At 54.0% G+C, this 14280-nt stretch overlaps 12 non-coding genes across 12 annotated transcripts; all 12 read right to left on the reverse strand.

The window, feature by feature from the left end:
• Nucleotides 1-381: 381 nt before the first annotated feature.
• LOC147220212 (5S ribosomal RNA) lies at nucleotides 382-500 on the reverse strand. Its single transcript, XR_015108435.1, has one exon. It is a non-coding gene; the product is annotated as a 5S ribosomal RNA (ribosomal RNA).
• Nucleotides 501-1701: 1201 nt separating this feature from the next.
• Nucleotides 1702-1865, reverse strand: LOC147220213 (U1 spliceosomal RNA). The gene has a single exon (XR_015108378.1). It is a non-coding gene; the product is annotated as a U1 spliceosomal RNA (small nuclear RNA).
• A 641-nt stretch (nucleotides 1866-2506) lies between these two features.
• On the reverse strand, nucleotides 2507-2697 carry LOC147220214 (U2 spliceosomal RNA). Its single transcript, XR_015108109.1, has one exon. It is a non-coding gene; the product is annotated as a U2 spliceosomal RNA (small nuclear RNA).
• Nucleotides 2698-3478: 781 nt separating this feature from the next.
• LOC147220215 (5S ribosomal RNA) lies at nucleotides 3479-3597 on the reverse strand. The gene has a single exon (XR_015108270.1). It is a non-coding gene; the product is annotated as a 5S ribosomal RNA (ribosomal RNA).
• Nucleotides 3598-4797: 1200 nt separating this feature from the next.
• LOC147220216 (U1 spliceosomal RNA) lies at nucleotides 4798-4961 on the reverse strand. Its single transcript, XR_015108389.1, has one exon. It is a non-coding gene; the product is annotated as a U1 spliceosomal RNA (small nuclear RNA).
• A 642-nt stretch (nucleotides 4962-5603) lies between these two features.
• On the reverse strand, nucleotides 5604-5794 carry LOC147220217 (U2 spliceosomal RNA). The gene has a single exon (XR_015108074.1). It is a non-coding gene; the product is annotated as a U2 spliceosomal RNA (small nuclear RNA).
• Nucleotides 5795-6584: 790 nt separating this feature from the next.
• Nucleotides 6585-6703, reverse strand: LOC147220218 (5S ribosomal RNA). The gene has a single exon (XR_015108271.1). It is a non-coding gene; the product is annotated as a 5S ribosomal RNA (ribosomal RNA).
• Nucleotides 6704-7903: 1200 nt separating this feature from the next.
• LOC147220219 (U1 spliceosomal RNA) lies at nucleotides 7904-8067 on the reverse strand. Its single transcript, XR_015108400.1, has one exon. It is a non-coding gene; the product is annotated as a U1 spliceosomal RNA (small nuclear RNA).
• Nucleotides 8068-8709: 642 nt separating this feature from the next.
• Nucleotides 8710-8900, reverse strand: LOC147220220 (U2 spliceosomal RNA). The gene has a single exon (XR_015108076.1). It is a non-coding gene; the product is annotated as a U2 spliceosomal RNA (small nuclear RNA).
• A 790-nt stretch (nucleotides 8901-9690) lies between these two features.
• LOC147220221 (5S ribosomal RNA) lies at nucleotides 9691-9809 on the reverse strand. Its single transcript, XR_015108272.1, has one exon. It is a non-coding gene; the product is annotated as a 5S ribosomal RNA (ribosomal RNA).
• Nucleotides 9810-10999: 1190 nt separating this feature from the next.
• Nucleotides 11000-11167, reverse strand: LOC147220222 (U1 spliceosomal RNA). Its single transcript, XR_015108238.1, has one exon. It is a non-coding gene; the product is annotated as a U1 spliceosomal RNA (small nuclear RNA).
• Nucleotides 11168-11786: 619 nt separating this feature from the next.
• On the reverse strand, nucleotides 11787-11977 carry LOC147220223 (U2 spliceosomal RNA). The gene has a single exon (XR_015108132.1). It is a non-coding gene; the product is annotated as a U2 spliceosomal RNA (small nuclear RNA).
• Nucleotides 11978-14280: the final 2303 nt, after the last annotated feature.

Below are 14280 nucleotides of genomic sequence, written 5' to 3' on the forward strand. Positions count from 1 at the left end.
GTGGGTCCCGATGACGTAGCGTACAGGTGGAGGCATGGAAGTGTCTAGGAGAGCCAGCGGTACGGAGGTCAGCGGCTGGATTATTCAACAGCGAGAGACACGAACGAGAGAAAAAGAAATACAGCGCACATGGAGAAACACTGTACAGGGATGAGAAGAAAGGCGGCGAGCGACGGACGGAGGCAGGCGGCGAGACAACGGAAAGTGACCCGAAAGGTAAGGCGGGGAACTGTGACTGAGCGAGCGCGTGTGGCGCCGGGCTTCGCGGTGACTCCGGTGGGACAGACACAAGGGGATGAGCGGCGTGTGTCCGTGTGTGAAATGTTGGCGCTCTTGAGAGACAGCACCCCATGCTGGGGACAGAGAGGACGACCATGAAAAAGCTTACGGCACCTGGTATTCCCAGGCGGTCTCCCATCCAAGTACTAACCAGGCCCGACCCTGCTTAGCTTCCGAGATCAGACGAGATCGGGCGTGTTTAGGGTGGTATGGCCGTAAACGAGGGAGGCCCGCGCGGAAGGGCTCTTTATAAGCAGCCGTCCTCTGTCTTTTCATCCTCCAGTCATCTCCACATCTGTCAGGAGCTCCTTCTCTTTAGTCGCCATGATTACAGCCAGTGGCGCCCAAGGCTACTCGAACCGAACATCATCAGACACTCTTTACCTTCGGCTGCAGCCTAAGGTAAAGGGGGAGCCGCCAAAGGCCATACCAGGACTGGTATGCACGGCGGGACACTTCATGACAAGAGAAAGAGAAAAATAAATAAAATACACATGGAAAAAAAGGACGAGTACCACAGATGCAGTATTTGCGCCCAGAATGCTCATAGACAAGTACAGAGGGGGCCGGCGGGAGCCGCATTGCCTTTTTGTACACCTAGAAAAGGCCTACGACAGGTTGCCAAGAGAGGAGCTCTGCTATCCTATGAGGAAGTCTGGAGCGGCAGAGAAGTGTGTTACACTGGTGCAGGACATGTATGCTAGCTGGGAGACAGTGGTGCGTGCGGTGTGCTGTAAGACGGTACCAGAGAAGTTCAAGGTGGAAGCGGGACTCCGTCGGGGATAGGCCCTGAGCCCCTTCTTGTTCGCAATGGTGACGCACGGGCGGGCTGACCGATGAGGGTAGACATGAATCTCCACGGACCGTGACCTTCGCAGATGCCGTTGTGATCTGTAGTGAGAGCAGAAAACAGGTGGAGGTCGAGATAAGATAAGATAAGATAAGATAAGATAAGATAAGATAAGATAAGAACAACTTTATTAATCCCAAAGGAAACTGTTGTGCCAGAGTTCCAGAAAATATAACAGTAATAAATAATAAAAGGCAGAATTAGAAATCCAAATAAACTATAAACTGTAAAGTGTCTCGGTGAAACTATAGAGAGGTGGGGGTATGCTCTGGAAAGGAGAGGAACGAAAGTTAGTCGCAGCAAGACAGCATACATGTGTGGGGATGAGAGGAACTCGGGTGGAACGGTGAGGCTACAGGGAGTGGAGATCAAGAAGCAGGAGCATTTCAGGGACTTGGACACTCTGGATTGTTTTCTGGCCCGATCGTAAATCCACGCTTTCGCGGTGCACCTGCCATGTGCAACGACAACTCCCTGGTTGGGTCACAGCCCGGCCGGGGAGGGTGGGCGCGCGCGACCATAAACAGTGAACCCGGCCTCCAGCGACACAGACTTGCTCTTGAACAGCACGACAGGGGAGAGCGCGGACGCAGTCCCCCACTACCAGAAATTATGCAGTCGAGATTCCCACATTTGGGGAATTCGCAGGGGTCAGCACAGCCGCAGTGCAATGGCTGAGCCTCGCCCTGGGTGAACCACCTTCTTGATCATGGTATCTCCCCTGCCAGGTAAGTATGAGTCGCACGCGTCCCGCGCACGGACCGCTTTCACACGCACGCCGTTCTCAGTCGGGGGGGAACCCACGCGGACTCTTCCGGGAGCTCACACGCGATCCCTCTCGCGCGCGCACACACACACACACACACACACGTACACGCGCACACGCGCACACACGCACACACGCACACACACACACTCCGTCAAAAAAACCGTCAACTCTGAGTTCTGACGGGCCGGGACGCCGAAAACGACACGGACGCTTCAATTTTCACGAAGAAGTCAGAGGACAACCGGAACACGTTCCGTCCGTCCTCCTGATGCCGCGAGGGGTTTCTGCCGCTCTACGGCCGGGAGAACTTCCCCCTGAGCCCAGTCTGACACAGTCTATCGGGGGCAATCCATCCCTTTCAAATGCGATCCATTTAGGCTCAGTTCTGGTCCATAGTGGGATTTTATCGGGCTGCACGGGGCGAATGGTAGGGACAGGGTTTCAGGCAGACACGCTCGTGTGTCGCTATCTACCGCTCCCTACCGGCAGAAACAACGGGGACGGTGTCGCTGGTCACGCAGGGCACAGACAAGATCTGGATCCCGTGTGTGTTGGTTACGTATGACGTTGTTGGAGGCCACGGCAACCTTGACATCGGACACAAAAGCGGGGGGTGCACCGTTCCCGGAGATACTGCAATCCCGGGTCGATGCGCGGAGTGGACGGAGCAAGCCCCTATTCCATCTCCCTGTTCCAAAAATCAATTTAATATTTGGTCCCCGGATAGGGGACGTATCAGATATTAAACTGATAAGAACAGATACTACACTTGATCTTAGCCAAAAGGCCGAGAAGCGATAGCCCCGCGCCCTCGCTCGACGCCAGCGCATCCCCCGCACCGTCAGCTTCACTCACGACTTCATTCACAAATCAACCCCCGCCCCGTCTCCGCCGCTCGGCCCGGAGCGACGGCGCATCTCCCCCATCGCCCCGGAGACGGAGGTCCCGGTGGAGGCCGACGTTCCTGCTTTACAAGAAACAACATGGCCGATGCATCTTCCGCATCTGCCCGGTCACGTGGCGCATCAAAGTAAACCCAGGACTTCAACAAGCAGACTCCTCGGAACCTGATGAATGAATGGGGAAAAATGAAAGAGAGCCAGGGGTAGAAGCGGTGACTACTGGCGACCGCAAAGGAGCAGAGACCAGCGTAAAAAGAAGCGAGGGGGGCATCGAAGAGGATGAGGAGTTCAAAGGCAGTGGGTCCCGATGACGTAGCGTACAGGTGGAGGCATGGAAGTGTCTAGGAGAGCCAGCGGTACGGAGGTCAGCGGCTGGATTATTCAACAGCGAGAGACACGAACGAGAGAAAAAGAAATACAGCGCACATGGAGAAACACTGTACAGGGATGAGAAGAAAGGCGGCGAGCGACGGACGGAGGCAGGCGGCGAGACAACGGAAAGTGACCCGAAAGGTAAGGCGGGGAACTATGACTGAGCCAGCGCGTGTGGCGCCGGGCTTCACGGTGACTCCGGTGGGACAGACACAAGGGAATGAGCGGCGTGTGTCCGTGTGTGAAATGTTGGCGCTCTTGAGAGACAGCACCCCCTGCTGGGGACAGAGAGGACGACCATGAAAAAGCTTACGGCACCTGGTATTCCCAGGCGGTCTCCCATCCAAGTACTAACCAGGCCCGACCCTGCTTAGCTTCCGAGATCAGACGAGATCGGGCGTGTTCAGGGTGGTATGGCCGTAAACGAGGGAGGCCCGCGCGGAAGGGCTCTTTATAAGCAGCCGTCCTCTGTCTTTTCCACCTCCAGTCATCTCCACGTCTGTCAGGAGCTCCTTCTATTTAGTCGCCATGATTACAGCCAGTGGCGCCCAAGGCTACTCGAACCGAACATCATCAGACACTCTTTACCTTCGGCTGCAGCCTAAGGTAAAGGGGGAGCTGCCAAAGGCCATACCAGGACTGGTATGCACGGCGGGACACTTCATGACAAGAGAAAGAGAAAAATAAATAAAATACACATGGAAAAAAAGGACGAGTACCACAGATGCAGTATTTGCGCCCAGAATGCTCATAGACAAGTACAGAGGGGGCCGGCGGGAGCCGCATTGCCTTTTTGTACACCTAGAAAAGGCCTACGACAGGTTGCCAAGAGAGGAGCTCTGCTATCCTATGAGGAAGTCTGGAGCGGCAGAGAAGTGTGTTACACTGGTGCAGGACATGTATGCTAGCTGGGAGACAGTGGTGCGTGCGGTGTGCTGTAAGACGGTACCAGAGAAGTTCGAGGTGGAAGCGGGACTCCGTCGGGGATAGGCCCTGAGCCCCTTCTTGTTCGCAATGGTGACGCACGGGCGGGCTGACCGATGAGGGTAGACATGAATCTCCACCGACCGTGACCTTCGCAGATGCCGTTGTGATCTGTAGTGAGAGCAGAAAACAGGTGGAGGTCGAGATAAGATAAGATAAGATAAGATAAGATAAGATAAGATAAGAACAACTTTATTAATCCCGAAGGAAACTGTTCCTTGTGCCAGAGTTCCAGAAAATATAACAGTAATAAATAATAAAAGGCAGAATTAGAAATCAAAATAAACTATAAACTGTAAAGTGTCTCGGTGAAACTATAGAGAGGTGGGGGTATGCTCTGGAAAGGAGAGGAACGAAAGTTAGTCGCAGCAAGACAGCATACATGTGTGGGGATGAGAGGAACTCGGGTGGAACGGTGAGGCTACAGGGAGTGGAGATCAAGAAGCAGGAGCATTTCAGGGACTTGGACACTCTGGATTGTTTTCTGGCCCGATCGTAAATCCACGCTTTCGCGGTGCACCTGCCATGTGCAACGACAACTCCCTGGTTGGGTCACAGCCCGGCCAGGGAGGGTGGGCGCGCGCGACCATAAACAGTGAACCCGGCCTCCAGCGACACAGACTTGCTCTTGAACAGCACGACAGGGGAGAGCGCGGACGCAGTCCCCCACTACCAGAAATTATGCAGTCGAGATTCCCACATTTGGGGAATTCGCAGGGGTCAGCACAGCCGCAGTGCAATGGCTGAGCCTCGCCCTGGGTGAACCACCTTCTTGATCATGGTATCTCCCCTGCCAGGTAAGTATGAGTCGCACGCGTCCCGCGCACGGACCGCTTTCACACGCACGCCGTTCTCAGTCGGGGGGGAACCCACGCGGACTCTTCCGGGAGCTCACACGCGATCCCTCTCGCGCGCGCGCACACACACACACACACGTACACGCGCACACACGCACACGCGCACACACGCACACGCGCACACACACACTCCGTCAAAAAACCGTCAACTCTGAGTTCTGATTGGCCGGGACGCCGAAAACGACACGGACGCTTCAATTTTCACGAAGAAGTCAGAGGACAACCGGAACACGTTCCGTCCGTCCTCCTGATGCCGCGAGGGGTTTCTGCCGCTCTACGGCCGAGAGAACTTCCCCCTGAGCCCAGTCTGACACAGTCTATCGGGGGCAATCCATCCCTTTCAAATGCGATCCATTTAGGCTCAGTTCTGGTCCATAGCGGGATTTTATCGGGCTGCACGGGGCGAATGGTAGGGACAGGGTTTCAGGCAGACACGCTCGTGTGTCGCTATCTACCGCTCCCTACCGGCAGAAACAACGGGGACAGTGTCGCTGGTCACGCAGGGCACAGACAAGATCTGGATCCCGTGTGTGTTGGTTACGTATGACGTCGTTGGAGGCCACGGCAACCTTGACATCGGACACAAAAGCGGGGGGTGCACCGTTCCCGGAGATACTGCAATACCGGGTCGATGCGCGGAGTGGACGGAGCAAGCCCCTATTCCATCTCCCTGTTCCAAAAATCAATTTAATATTTGGTCCCCGGATAGGGGACGTATCAGATATTAAACTGATAAGAACAGATACTACACTTGATCTTAGCCAAAAGGCCGAGAAGCGATAGCCCCGCGCCCTCGCTCGACGCCAGCGCATCCCCCGCACCGTCAGCTTCACTCACGACTTCGTTCACAAATCAACCCCCACCCCGTCTCCGCCGCTCGGCCCGGAGCGACGGCGCATCTCCCCCATCGCCCCCATCGCCCCGGAGACGGAGGTCCCGGTGGAGGCCGACGTTCCTGCTTTACAAGAAACAACATGGCCGATGCATCTTCCGCATCTGCCCGGTCACGTGGCGCATCAAAGTAAACCCAGGACTTCAACAAGCAGACTCCTCGGAACCTGATGAATGAATGGGGAAAAATGAAAGAGAGCCAGGGGTAGAAGCGGTGACTACTGGCGACCGCAAAGGAGCAGAGACCAGCGTAAAAAGAAGCGAGGGGGGCATCGAAGAGGATGAGGAGTTCAAAGGCAGTGGGTCCCGATGACGTAGCGTACAGGTGGAGGCATGGAAGTGTCTAGGAGAGCCAGCGGTACGGAGGTCAGCGGCTGGATTATTCAACAGCGAGAGACACGAACGAGAGAAAAAGAAATACAGCGCACATGGAGAAACACTGTACAGGGATGAGAAGAAAGGCGGCGAGCGACGGACGGAGGCAGGCGGCGAGACAACGGAAAGTGACCCGAAAGGTAAGGCGGGGAACTATGACTGAGCGAGCGCGTGTGGCGCCGGGCTTCACGGTGACTCCGGTGGGACAGACACAAGGGAATGAGCGGCGTGTGTCCGTGTGTGAAATGTTGGCGCTCTTGAGAGACAGCACCCCCTGCTGGGGACAGAGAGGACGACCATGAAAAAGCTTACGGCACCTGGTATTCCCAGGCGGTCTCCCATCCAAGTACTAACCAGGCCCGACCCTGCTTAGCTTCCGAGATCAGACGAGATCGGGCGTGTTCAGGGTGGTATGGCCGTAAACGAGGGAGGCCCGCGCGGAAGGGCTCTTTATAAGCAGCCGTCCTCTGTCTTTTCCACCTCCAGTCATCTCCACGTCTGTCAGGAGCTCCTTCTATTTAGTCGCCATGATTACAGCCAGTGGCGCCCAAGGCTACTCGAACCGAACATCATCAGACACTCTTTACCTTCGGCTGCAGCCTAAGGTAAAGGGGGAGCTGCCAAAGGCCATACCAGGACTGGTATGCACGGCGGGACACTTCATGACAAGAGAAAGAGAAAAATAAATAAAATACACATGGAAAAAAAGGACGAGTACCACAGATGCAGTATTTGCGCCCAGAATGCTCATAGACAAGTACAGAGGGGGCCGGCGGGAGCCGCATTGCCTTTTTGTACACCTAGAAAAGGCCTACGACAGGTTGCCAAGAGAGGAGCTCTGCTATCCTATGAGGAAGTCTGGAGCGGCAGAGAAGTGTGTTACACTGGTGCAGGACATGTATGCTAGCTGGGAGACAGTGGTGCGTGCGGTGTGCTGTAAGACGGTACCAGAGAAGTTCGAGGTGGAAGCGGGACTCCGTCGGGGATAGGCCCTGAGCCCCTTCTTGTTCGCAATGGTGACGCACGGGCGGGCTGACCGATGAGGGTAGACATGAATCTCCACCGACCGTGACCTTCGCAGATGCCGTTGTGATCTGTAGTGAGAGCAGAAAACAGGTGGAGGTCGAGATAAGATAAGATAAGATAAGATAAGATAAGATAAGATAAGAACAACTTTATTAATCCCGAAGGAAACTGTTCCTTGTGCCAGAGTTCCAGAAAATATAACAGTAATAAATAATAAAAGGCAGAATTAGAAATCAAAATAAACTATAAACTGTAAAGTGTCTCGGTGAAACTATAGAGAGGTGGGGGTATGCTCTGGAAAGGAGAGGAACGAAAGTTAGTCGCAGCAAGACAGCATACATGTGTGGGGATGAGAGGAACTCGGGTGGAACGGTGAGGCTACAGGGAGTGGAGATCAAGAAGCAGGAGCATTTCAGGGACTTGGACACTCTGGATTGTTTTCTGGCCCGATCGTAAATCCACGCTTTCGCGGTGCACCTGCCATGTGCAACGACAACTCCCTGGTTGGGTCACAGCCCGGCCAGGGAGGGTGGGCGCGCGCGACCATAAACAGTGAACCCGGCCTCCAGCGACACAGACTTGCTCTTGAACAGCACGACAGGGGAGAGCGCGGACGCAGTCCCCCACTACCAGAAATTATGCAGTCGAGATTCCCACATTTGGGGAATTCGCAGGGGTCAGCACAGCCGCAGTGCAATGGCTGAGCCTCGCCCTGGGTGAACCACCTTCTTGATCATGGTATCTCCCCTGCCAGGTAAGTATGAGTCGCACGCGTCCCGCGCACGGACCGCTTTCACACGCACGCCGTTCTCAGTCGGGGGGGAACCCACGCGGACTCTTCCGGGAGCTCACACGCGATCCCTCTCGCGCGCGCGCACACACACACACACACGTACACGCGCACACACGCACACGCGCACACACGCACACGCGCACACACACACTCCGTCAAAAAACCGTCAACTCTGAGTTCTGATTGGCCGGGACGCCGAAAACGACACGGACGCTTCAATTTTCACGAAGAAGTCAGAGGACAACCGGAACACGTTCCGTCCGTCCTCCTGATGCCGCGAGGGGTTTCTGCCGCTCTACGGCCGAGAGAACTTCCCCCTGAGCCCAGTCTGACACAGTCTATCGGGGGCAATCCATCCCTTTCAAATGCGATCCATTTAGGCTCAGTTCTGGTCCATAGCGGGATTTTATCGGGCTGCACGGGGCGAATGGTAGGGACAGGGTTTCAGGCAGACACGCTCGTGTGTCGCTATCTACCGCTCCCTACCGGCAGAAACAACGGGGACAGTGTCGCTGGTCACGCAGGGCACAGACAAGATCTGGATCCCGTGTGTGTTGGTTACGTATGACGTCGTTGGAGGCCACGGCAACCTTGACATCGGACACAAAAGCGGGGGGTGCACCGTTCCCGGAGATACTGCAATACCGGGTCGATGCGCGGAGTGGACGGAGCAAGCCCCTATTCCATCTCCCTGTTCCAAAAATCAATTTAATATTTGGTCCCCGGATAGGGGACGTATCAGATATTAAACTGATAAGAACAGATACTACACTTGATCTTAGCCAAAAGGCCGAGAAGCGATAGCCCCGCGCCCTCGCTCGACGCCAGCGCATCCCCCGCACCGTCAGCTTCACTCACGACTTCGTTCACAAATCAACCCCCACCCCGTCTCCGCCGCTCGGCCCGGAGCGACGGCGCATCTCCCCCATCGCCCCCATCGCCCCGGAGACGGAGGTCCCGGTGGAGGCCGACGTTCCTGCTTTACAAGAAACAACATGGCCGATGCATCTTCCGCATCTGCCCGGTCACGTGGCGCATCAAAGTAAACCCAGGACTTCAACAAGCAGACTCCTCGGAACCTGATGAATGAATGGGGAAAAATGAAAGAGAGCCAGGGGTAGAAGCGGTGACTACTGGCGACCGCAAAGGAGCAGAGACCAGCGTAAAAAGAAGCGAGGGGGGCATCGAAGAGGATGAGGAGTTCAAAGGCAGTGGGTCCCGATGACGTAGCGTACAGGTGGAGGCATGGAAGTGTCTAGGAGAGCCAGCGGTACGGAGGTCAGCGGCTGGATTATTCAACAGCGAGAGACACGAACGAGAGAAAAAGAAATACAGCGCACATGGAGAAACACTGTACAGGGATGAGAAGAAAGGCGGCGAGCGACGGACGGAGGCAGGCGGCGAGACAACGGAAAGTGACCCGAAAGGTAAGGCGGGGAACTATGACTGAGCGAGCGCGTGTGGCGCCGGGCTTCACGGTGACTCCGGTGGGACAGACACAAGGGAATGAGCGGCGTGTGTCCGTGTGTGAAATGTTGGCGCTCTTGAGAGACAGCACCCCCTGCTGGGGACAGAGAGGACGACCATGAAAAAGCTTACGGCACCTGGTATTCCCAGGCGGTCTCCCATCCAAGTACTAACCAGGCCCGACCCTGCTTAGCTTCCGAGATCAGACGAGATCGGGCGTGTTCAGGGTGGTATGGCCGTAAACGAGGGAGGCCCGCGCGGAAGGGCTCTTTATAAGCAGCCGTCCTCTGTCTTTTCCACCTCCAGTCATCTCCACGTCTGTCAGGAGCTCCTTCTATTTAGTCGCCATGATTACAGCCAGTGGCGCCCAAGGCTACTCGAACCGAACATCATCAGACACTCTTTACCTTCGGCTGCAGCCTAAGGTAAAGGGGGAGCTGCCAAAGGCCATACCAGGACTGGTATGCACGGCGGGACACTTCATGACAAGAGAAAGAGAAAAATAAATAAAATACACATGGAAAAAAAGGACGAGTACCACAGATGCAGTATTTGCGCCCAGAATGCTCATAGACAAGTACAGAGGGGGCCGGCGGGAGCCGCATTGCCTTTTTGTACACCTAGAAAAGGCCTACGACAGGTTGCCAAGAGAGGAGCTCTGCTATCCTATGAGGAAGTCTGGAGCGGCAGAGAAGTGTGTTACACTGGTGCAGGACATGTATGCTAGCTGGGAGACAGTGGTGCGTGCGGTGTGCTGTAAGACGGTACCAGAGAAGTTCGAGGTGGAAGCGGGACTCCGTCGGGGATAGGCCCTGAGCCCCTTCTTGTTCGCAATGGTGACGCACGGGCGGGCTGACCGATGAGGGTAGACATGAATCTCCACCGACCGTGACCTTCGCAGATGCCGTTGTGATCTGTAGTGAGAGCAGAAAACAGGTGGAGGTCGAGATAAGATAAGATAAGATAAGATAAGATAAGAACAACTTTATTAATCCCGAAGGAAACTGTTCCTTGTGCCAGAGTTCCAGAAAATATAACAGTAATAAATAATAAAAGGCAGAATTAGAAATCAAAATAAACTATAAACTGTAAAGTGTCTCGGTGAAACTATAGAGAGGTGGGGGTATGCTCTGGAAAGGAGAGGAACGAAAGTCAGTCGCAGCAAGACAGCATACATGTGTGGGGATGAGAGGAACTCGGGTGGAACGGTGAGGCTACAGGGAGTGGAGATCAAGAAGCAGGAGCATTTCAGGGACTTGGACACTCTGGATTGTTTTCTGGCCCGATCGTAAATCCACGCTTTCGCGGTGCACCTGCCATGTGCAACGACAACTCCCTGGTTGGGTCACAGCCCGGCCAGGGAGGGTGGGCGCGCGCGACCATAAACAGTGAACCCGGCATCCAGCGACACAGACTTGCTCTTGAACAGCACGACAGGGGAGAGCGCGGACGCAGTCCCCCACTACCAGAAATTATGCAGTCGAGACATTCCCCACATTTGGGGAATTCGCAGGGGTCAGCACAGCCGCAGTGCAATGGCTGAGCCTCGCCCTGGGTGAACCACCTTCTTGATCATGGTATCTCCCCCTGCCAGGTAAGTATGAGTCGCATGCGTCCCGCGCACGGACCGCTTTCACACGCACGCCGTTCTCAGTCGGGGGGGAACCCACGCGGACTCTTCCGGGAGCTCACACGCGATCCCTCTCGCGCGCGCACACACACACACACACACGTACACGCGCACACACGCACACGCGCAATGGCGCCAAAAAACCGTCAACTCTGAGTTCTGACGGGCCGGGACGCCGAAAACGACACGGACGCTTCAATTTTCACGAAGAAGTCAGAGGACAACCGGAACACGTTCCGTCCGTCCTCCTGATGCCGCGAGGGGTTTCTGCCGCTCTACGGCCGGGAGAACTTCCCCCTGAGCCCAGTCTGACACAGTCTATCGGGGGCAATCCATCCCTTTCAAATGCGATCCATTTAGGCTCAGTTCTGGTCCATAGTGGGATTTTATCGGGCTGCACGGGGCGAATGGTAGGGACAGGGTTTCAGGCAGACACGCTCGTGTGTCGCTATCTACCGCTCCCTACCGGCAGAAACAACGGGGACGGTGTCGCTGGTCACGCAGGGCACAGACGAGATCTGGATCCCGTGTGTGTTGGTTACGTATGACGTTGTTGGAGGCCACGGCAACCTTGACATCGGTCACAAAAGCGGGGGGTGCACCGTTCCCGAAGATACTGCAATACCGGGTCGATGCGCGGAGTGGACGGAGCAAGCCCCTATTCCATCTCCCTGTTCCAAAAATCAATTTAATATTTGGTCCCCGGATAGGGGACGTATCAGATTTTAAACTGATAAGAACAGATACTACACTTGATCTTAGCCAAAAGGCCGAGAAGCGATAACCCCGCGCCCTCGCTCGACGCCATCGCTTCCCCCGCACCGTCAGCTTCACTCACGACTTCATACAAGAAACAACATGGCTGAAGCATCTTCCGCATTTGCCCGGTCACGTGGTGCACGCCCCCCGACAGGACGCCGAAGCATCAAAGTAAACCCAGGACATCAACAACCAGACTCTTGGAATCGTGTCCCCTTCAAATCCACCTGGAATGTGGCAAAAAGTCGCCCGTGAGGAGAAAAGACACAGGTGGAAAAGGGACGTTTGCACCGCTCACGATACACTGGGCTGCAAACGGGCGCCATCTTGTGAACCCGTCTGGTTACCGCATCGTTGCGACCAGCTCTCACAGAGACTCGTTGCTCATCGCCGGGAAACACAATTCAAAAAACGTCACGAACACAAGACAACAGTAAAATGGATTTAAATCCACATTTACATTTAATTACATTCATGTTTTCGTCACTACCAGCAGAACAATTTTTAAACACGACGGTAAATCATCTCGTCCCGTGGCGAACACCCACTGGACCCCGGCACCCCAAACAGCCTTCGACGGCCTTGAACGCTAACCCCGCCCCGCACCGGCTAATACCGGCTGTTACGACGACTGCTGGTCCGGACAGAGCCGATCGCGCTCGGTTAGACCACCGCTTTTTCGTTGTCGTTTGAGTCGCCAACATTCAATTACCGACGCGCTCCGAGGCAAGATGGCGGAAGGCCGCGAGCTAGTCTGTTTGGCTAGCTGAGCGGCTTAGTTAGCCTTACCTCAGCTCACGAAATCTGTGACGTCGTCGAGATTTCTCGGCCGAAAGGACCTAAATTACCGTCAAAAATCACCGGGAGTTGCTTCGCGGTTGTTATAAACACGGTCAATTCGGTTGTAGGTCGAGAAATCGTCACTATTCTCTGTAAAAGTGAACTTACGTCGCGGGGCTGGACAGCGCTCTTGACCGGGAACACATCGTGGAACCCCGGAGCCTTCAGTGACCGACATAAACGGTCATAAACTCTTCGGTTCAATTCTACTTCGAACTATTTAAATTAATTCTACTTCAAACTATATGAATTAATTCTAATTCTAACCATATGAATTAACTGTACTTTAAATTATGAATTAAGAAAAGAGATGTGGGACCTGTGGAATCCCCTCCGTGGACACTTTCATCCCGAGTCCCGCTTCTCTGTACTCTTATACTGGCATTCTGTGGCTTAGCTGATGCCAGACCACCATCGATGACATGCAGAGGTTTTTAAATGCACTGAATGGAGAGAAGTTCTGACACACTGTTGATGAATCAGGTCCAAGTCCAGTCACCCAGCAGCCCAGGAGTCTCCTTCTGTGCGCCGGTCTGCTCCAAGACCTCCAACATCATCCCCGTCTGCAGGAAAACAAAGAACCACAGGACCCTGGGTACAGATCTCCCATCCTGGCTCTGTAGGAGTGACTGACGTCCTCTGAGCACCTTGTTGTTCTGTCTTACCTGAGATCCAACACCGGCCCGCCCTGGACCCCCTGCTGTTCACCTAGAGTGAGCAGGACCAGAGGAGATGCCGTGATAATGAGCACTGTTGTGCAACTTGAAAGTCCTAGAAAGTGACATCTGGAGCTCATCTGAATATAAACCACAGTGGGTAAAAACACAAACACATAAGCTGCACTTGTCTGTAAACTGCAGGTGTTCACATTGTAACGAGATATTTACACATTAACCTTTTTTTTTTTTACTTTTAATTAGATACATACTGTTAACATTTGCAAATATGTCCTGGAAAAGCAGTGCCTGTAACACGGCTGATGGAAAATGTTCGTAATGAATAAAACAAGGAAAAGTTCATCCATTTTTTATCCCCACTTTGTCCCAATCCGAGTCATTTTTGGCTTTGCACATTTGACCCTCTGTTGCTATTCAACTATGAGAGACAGTGCTGGGGTTAAAGAGATTTAATAAATTAACTGGTAAATTCTTCAGTAAAATAAGTATTTGGTTACCAATAAACAAGATATCACAGAGCTCCCACAGACCTGTAACTTCTTTTTTAAGATGCCCCTCTGTTCTCCACACCTTACCTGTATTAATGGCACCTGTTTGAACTGGTTACCAGGATAGAAGACACCTGTCCACAACCTCAAACCGTCACACTCCAAACTCAATCAGGCCAAGACCAAAGAGCTGTCTAAGGACACCATAAACAAAAATGTAAACCGGCACCAGGCTGGGAAGACTGAATCTGGACTAGGAAAGCAGCTTGGTGTGAAGACATCAACTGTGGGAGCAATTATTAGAAGATGGAAGACATACAA

The sequence above is a fragment of the Fistularia commersonii genome, chromosome 24 (genome assembly GCF_037954325.1).
Source record: "Fistularia commersonii isolate RoL2024-O1a breed Wild chromosome 24, RoL_Fcom_v1.0, whole genome shotgun sequence".
NCBI lineage: Eukaryota > Metazoa > Chordata > Actinopteri > Syngnathiformes > Fistulariidae > Fistularia > Fistularia commersonii.